We start from the raw sequence: 7052 nt of genomic DNA on the forward strand, positions 1-7052 counted from the left end.
TCTGCACAGCAACCAAGAGCCAGCACAGCCAAAGTAAATAAATACAACTTAAATAAACCCATAAAAGGATTAGAAATATCAACTTAAAATAAAATTTAAAAAAGGCACAATAGCTTGTCTGGTTTCTAGACCTGACTCCATTTTCAGATCCAAAACCCTTTGACTGAAGGAGAGACTGGGTCCCAGGAGGAAGGCTTCTGTAATACTGTGGCAATACAGTGATGATTGTTCTACTCCTTCCCCAAAGGGACCTATGGCTGTTTACTTGGGTAACTGTACAGGGGGGAAAGGGGAATAGCCAAACATTTTAAGGTCATACAGTGTCTGAGATCTGGAGACCTGAATTATCTTCATGACTGCCTGGTAGAGTAGCCCTACATAAAAATATGTGCAGGCCCACAGGCTGTAACAAATGGCTTGAGTTGGTTAGAGGCCTAGAAAGAGAAACAATGGAAAACTGGGAACAAGAAGAAGCATGTGGATGTATCTATAGGAGTGGACACAAAGTGTGAAGACCCACACATTGTATGTTAATGGGCACCAGAGAGGACCCACCATGGAGGAGAGGCTAAATAGTCAAGTAGATATAATGGTTTGGCTAGTTGACATTAGTCAGTCTCTGTCACTGACCGCTTGTGCTGGCCCAATGGGTACACAGATAAAGTGGCCAAGTTGGCATAGATGGAGGCGACACATAGTGTATGGTGGCAGGGATAGGCCTAACAGAATGGGCTCCCATTCACCAAGGCTGACTTTTTATTGTTCCTGCCAAATCTCCAACCTGCCAACATCTGACAGCCAACCAGCTACTTGGTGATGAATTGACTACATTGTACTGGTTTTAATGTAGAAGGGTTGGTGATTTATCCTGACTTGAACTGGCATGTATTCTGAATTGTTTTCTCTTTCTTACTAAAGGCCTCAAGTAGCACTGCTCTCTGAGAGCTTAAAGAGTGTTTGATTCATAGACTTGGGATCTCACTCAACATTACATCAGACCAAGAGTCCTACTTCACAGCAAAACAATGGGCACATAGTCACAGAACCTTCTGGCTTTATCACATTCTTTGCTACCCATCTACTGGTGAAAAGAGCTGATAGAGTGAAGGAACAGTCTTTCAAAGGTGCAGCTGAAGCACCATTTTAGAGATGGTGGGACATCATGCTCCAGGATGAAGTATGCACCCTGTTTAATAATTATAATATGGCCCAGCAGTAGGATACAGAAGCCTAAAAAACATGGGGTTGAAGTTGGAGCAGCCCCACTCACCATCACTCCCAATGATACTTTGGAAGAATTTATGGTTCCTATTTCTACAGTTCTAGGATCTCTGGGTTTAGAGAATCTAGTTCCTAGAGGTGGAATATTTCCATGAGGGCACAGAAAAAAAAAAACAACTCATGAACTTTAAGTGGGCTGCTTCCCACCTTTTAGTTTCCTTGAGTCAAGAGCCCAGCAGGTGAGAAAAAGGAGTCACTTCTTGCTGGGGGTACTGGACCCTGATCCTTGGGAAGAGAATGGCTGCTGCTCTATCATGGGGCCGGGGGAAGGATGTGTTCGGCACCCAGGTGATCCTCTAGTGTGTCTCTTGATACTCCTTTGCCCAATTTTGATAGGTTTGGCAGCGTGGCATGAAAAGGGCATGGTGATTAGAAGCTCAGACTCCTGAGCCAGGGGGGCCACTTAGATCACGAGAGATACCAGCTGAAGAGAAAGAGAATCTAGAAGGGGTAATGGAGGGATGCTGGCTATCAGCCTGACACCAAGACAAGCTTCAGTAGTGAGGACTACAATTCATCCTATTTGCCTCCCTGTAAGTTTCCCAGAGGAAACAATCACCAGAATTCTGGAGTGGCTCTTCCCAGGCAGAGGGTGCTTACCATATGATGCAAATATTTCTGAGCTGTGCAAAGGGGAATACTGTCCTGGTTGTTAGGGTGCACCACCCAGATCTTGCCTCTGGGACCAAGAAGCCTATCCCCAAGTTGATAGGAGTGTTGCTGCTGATGGCTCACAGCTGAGTCTCTCTCCTAGGCATTTCCTTCAACTGCCAAAGTGAGCTGTCTTTCCTGACTTCATGAAGGATAATCTACCAGGTCAGTGTTGCACGAGGGCGTTTAACCTCAGTCGGGACCAACTCTGAAAGGTCCTCCCCACCTTCAGGCTCCCTGTGGAGGAGTCCGTGATTGTGACTGCATCCTTGATCGTTTTCTTCCTCTGCTCAATCTTGATTCCTTCACTCCCTCAGATACATTGTTTCTGAGAGCACTAAATAACTCCCAATAAACTTCCTGCAAGCAAATCTTCATTTCATAATATTTCATGAGAAACCTGATCTAAGACAGTCACCTAAACCACCTAAAATTCCAATCTTCGGGACCCAGGTGAATAAGTCTCATCCATTTCAAGGGGGACCTCACCATCATCTTCTATGCTATGGCTCCCTCCACCAGCCCTCACAGAGGGTTGGGTGCATCCTACATCCTGGCCACCTCCCACCAAATGTCCCCCAGCTTGCTTTCCCCCATGATAAAGCCACCGATACTGAAGTTCTGGAGTACAGTCAATGTGGTCTGACATGCCAAGAATGAGGATGGGATTGAGTCTTCCTTGGTTTTAGAGTCCTGGCTACACATTGGAACCAAGGCTGAAGCTCTTTAGAAATCCAAACTCCCCACTTCCCCTTCCCCACCCACACATCCCAGGTCCTGATTCAGAAGGTCTGGGTGCAGCAAGGAATACGCAGTGTTTCCAGAGCTTCCCAGGCGACTCTGATTGATATCAAAATGGAGAGTCACTGGGCTCAGTATTCCACTTTAATTCAGCAGCCTGAGTCTGTCCGCTTTTTTGGCAGCCTTTTCATTTGACTCATATGGGACTGGCTGTCAGCGAAAACCCTCAGTTTTATTCACACATGCTTCTGCTAAGCCGCTACTTCCCCACCCTGTCCTTGTACAGTCGGTGCCTTGGAGCCAAGCCCAGATCTCTCAGTTAAGCACTGTTCATTTTACCTTGTGAGGTTCAGGCTATTGCTCCAGCAGGTTAGGATGTCTGAGGATCCTGAGTGTGTCTCTCAACACCTTCCCTGTCCTCACTGGCTTCCTGCTACTTGCAAAGTTGAAGGGCTGGTTCACTGTGGCTTTGCCTGGGTCCTGATAAAAAGATGGACCAGGATAGGAGTAAGGATGGAACCAATCAATCAGTTCTGAGGGCATTCTTTATGCACAAGTCACCATGCCTGCCTGGAGAAGACTGTGTCTAACTTATTTCCATCACACTTTTGAAAACAGGTCCATTTTCACAGACAGATAAACTGAGGCAGAGAAAATGAGAAATGTGTCCAAGAACAACCTGTGGGAGGAAGAGGCAATCCTTTTCCTGCTGTTTTCAGCTCTCATCTCTAGGTTTGTCATCTCTCAGAGGAAAGTGATAAGGTTGGCCCTTCTGAATGGAAAGATTTTTAGAGCTGGAATGAATCTTGGAAATGATCAAAAGCTTAAAGATCAGAGAGATCCGGTAACTTGCCACTATCTCATAGCAAATCTTTTCCCCAGTTGAGATGGAAATCAATGTTTCTTGAGGATGGATCCAGGCTTCCCCTAGCTATACCTCCATGTAAGTTTGATCCAAAATGACACTTCAAAGGGAAACACACATGGGGACTGCTTCTTTTCCACTTTAAAGTCCCAGATGGTTTCTTCTATGATTCTAGGAGGGATTGGCATGGGAGGACAGGCAACATCTTCCTCCTGGGTCTCTGCAGAGAACTCTTGATCACCTGCTTTCTTCCCTAAGGGATTAGAAGCTCAGCACCTGTTACCCAGCCTTGTCCATGCCTGCATTCATACTCAGCTCTCAGCATGCCTCTGGTGGCTGGGTCCAGAGCCACAGCTGGACATACAGCCAGACTAATGGACAGCCCCTGGTCCTCACTCGCATGCCTGCCTCATCAGCCGTGGGGGCTGTGATGATGTGAAGGTGGTTGGAGGCTTGTGCTTGTCCATGATGTGAGCCCTTGTGCTTATGACATCATGAGTACAGGCTGCTTGGTGGACAGTCTGCTTCAGGCCTACAACCAGGAGCATCCCTAGCTCAATCTGCCCTGGGAAGGGTAGGATCACACCTTGGGATCAGCCCCTGATCCACACAAACTGCCGAAAAAGAATCCAGAGAGCAAGTCAGTGCAGATGCTTGTGGAAAGGATAGCAATATATACTGAGGAGAAAGTAGTGAGAAACTGATTTTCTCCTGTCTGTGTCTGCTAACAAGTAATATTATTAACAACAACAACAACAAAAATAGTGATAATACTATTGTGCTCATGTGCAGGCCTGTATAAGTACTTTACACCCATTCTATAATTTAATTCTTACAGAGTCCTGTGAAGCATAACGATCCCCATTTTACAGGTGAGAAAGCTGAGGCACAGGAAGGTTAGATATCACAAGACAAACCAGCTAGTAGGTGGCTGGGTTCATAGAGCAGTGATCCCAGCCTGGCTCCCTGTGCCAGACTAGGAAATCGATCTTCAAGGATGCAACATCTGAGCCATTTTCATTTCAAAAGTAAGCTGGCCACTGGCCCAAGACTCACCACAGGCCTCTGGGCTCCTGAACCCCACTGCTTCATCAGGTAAATCATGGCAACAGGTGAGAAACCCACCTGATCTGACTCTCTCATTTGTCTGGTAACTGGGCCACCCAAAGACCTAAGTTCAATTTCCACCACTAAACTTCTCTGATGAACAGGTAGAAAAACCAAAAAGCATGGGGTCCCCACACAGAGCTGCCAGGTGAGCAAGTGACCTCGGGACCTGCCTATGGGGCTCCAGGCCACCTGGATCTCCCTGGGAGACAGCACCCTGTTGCAGTTAAGTTCTCACAGCCTTCTACCACCCAAAGCTCGGCCATACCAAACTCTCCAGCATACCCATCTCCACAACTGACACAGACCCTCCAGAGGCTTCCCTGGGGATCTGCCCTCCGCAGATTCCCAACCTTTCCCGAGGAGGCCCGTGTTTTCTAGTGCGCCCAGCAGGGGGCATCCTCACCCTTCCTCCTTTTGCCCTGGGGGTGAGATTGGGAGACGGGGTGAGGCACTCTCTATTCAGCTCAGCCCAAGAGCCAGTTTCCCAAACTGGGTATTCATGTGACCTCTCTGATTTTCTCTATATCCACTTTACCATTAATCACACAATATTTTTGTCATTCATATTTTAAAATACCTAAATGTATTTTTTGAAGGAAAATATGCCCTCTTTGGGCTTCCCTGGTGACGCAGACAGGAAAGAATCTGCCTGCAGTGCAGGAGACCCGGGTTCCGTCCCTGGGTCAGGAAGATCCCCTGGAGAAGGAAATGGCAACCTGCTGCAGTATTATTGCCTTGAAAATTCCATGGACAGAAGAGCCTGGCTGGCTACAGTCCATGGGGTTGCAAAGAGCCAAATAAGACTGAGCATCTAACACTTTCACTTTCAAACCCTCTTTGATGAACGTCTACCCCCCTCCCTTTGCTGCATGGGTCTGCCGTATTCTGGGGGTTGCTTTGCAGGATGTGGGCAGGAGAGGACAGTTGAAGCTATAGCTGGGGGTCTCAAGAACTGGATGTGTGATGGGGAAGGAGGGTCAGGAGGGAGGGGAAATACATAATTATAACTGATTCAAGTTGATGTACAGCAGAGACCACCACGAAATGGTAAAGCAATTATCCTCCAATTAAAAAAAAAAAAGAACTGGGTTCAGGTAGTGAATCTCATCACTGGGTAAAGATGAGTGAAATTTTATTCTGTGGATTCTGAGCTTCAACATTCAGAGGCTGAGACAGAAAGGGTAAGAGTAAAGAACCCTGAAATCCTTGCCCCAGTCCATGAAATGAGGGAGTCTGTACAGGGTGAGGATTATCTCTCCAGATCCGGAGAGGAGGCTGCAGGGTGGACAAGAGGGAGGGACTTGGGTGCAGGAACGGGGTGGCTGCAGGTGACAGGTGCAGGGGCTTTGGGAAGGGACAAGGATTTCCCTTGCAAAATGCATTCAAACAGACAGAGAGGGAACCTGATCCCCGGGAGGGACTCATCGGAAGAGCAGGAGACACCAGAGGGGCCCACAGATGGACCCGGGCTGGAGGGATGGGGGAGGAGAGGTGAGAGACAGCAGGACTTAAGAGGGAGGGGAGCTTGGCTGAGTGCTTCGGCAGAGGGCAGGTCAGCATGGCGGATTCCCATGCGGATTCCACAGGCGGTCAGGCCTTACTCCACCCCAGTGGTCTTAGAGTTGTTTTTCTGGGAGTTATTTTTGTGCTAGGAATCCCCTCAGCTCCGGCCCCCAAAGGGCCCCCCTCCTCCTGCCCTGGGCCAGAATGGCCATCGGAGGCAGTTCTAGGGCCTGGGCAAGGGTCCCGTGGTGGCCAGGGGGTGGTATCAGGGTCCATGATGGGACCTGGGGCAGAAATCGGGGCCCTGAGAGGGGAAGGAAGTCCTGGTCAGAGCTCTGGCTCCCCCAGCTGGGTTAAGAAGGGTGATAAGAGCAGGTTGGGCAAGAGGAAGTGGGCTGGGCTGCCCTGGGCTATGACCGAGCTCCCGGGGGCCTGGGCCCTGCGCTGGAGCAGAGTTAGGGTCATGCGCCCTGAGCAGACGGAGCAGAGGCCTCTCTGAACAGCCCCCCTGCCCTAAGCGTTCTCCCCGACAGACAGGCCCCAGCACAGGGCAGAGGAGGGAGCCTGCAGGAGATCACAGTTGGGGGGTGGTGGCTGAAGGGTGCTCAGGGCCGCTGTGTGCCGAGTGGCGGCTGGTCAGTAAGGGTCCAGGCCTCGGCCACTCTGGAGGGCTGAGAGGAGGGAGTCATGTGACAGGTGAGGGGTGCCGTTGCCTCACTTGCACCTCATTTTCATGGGGAGGAAGGGTTGAGAAAGAGGAGCTGGGTGTTCAGCAAACTTTGCTTATTCAAAGCACTCAATCCCAGCTGGACCCTGCCCCACCCTCAACTCCCATCTTCAGGGTGGTCCCAGCCTCCTCCTCAGCCTCTGAGAGAGACAGTCTCTGGTGCTCAGGACCCCA

This window comes from Dama dama, chromosome 12 (genome assembly GCF_033118175.1).
Source record: "Dama dama isolate Ldn47 chromosome 12, ASM3311817v1, whole genome shotgun sequence".
Taxonomy (NCBI): Eukaryota; Metazoa; Chordata; class Mammalia; order Artiodactyla; family Cervidae; genus Dama; species Dama dama.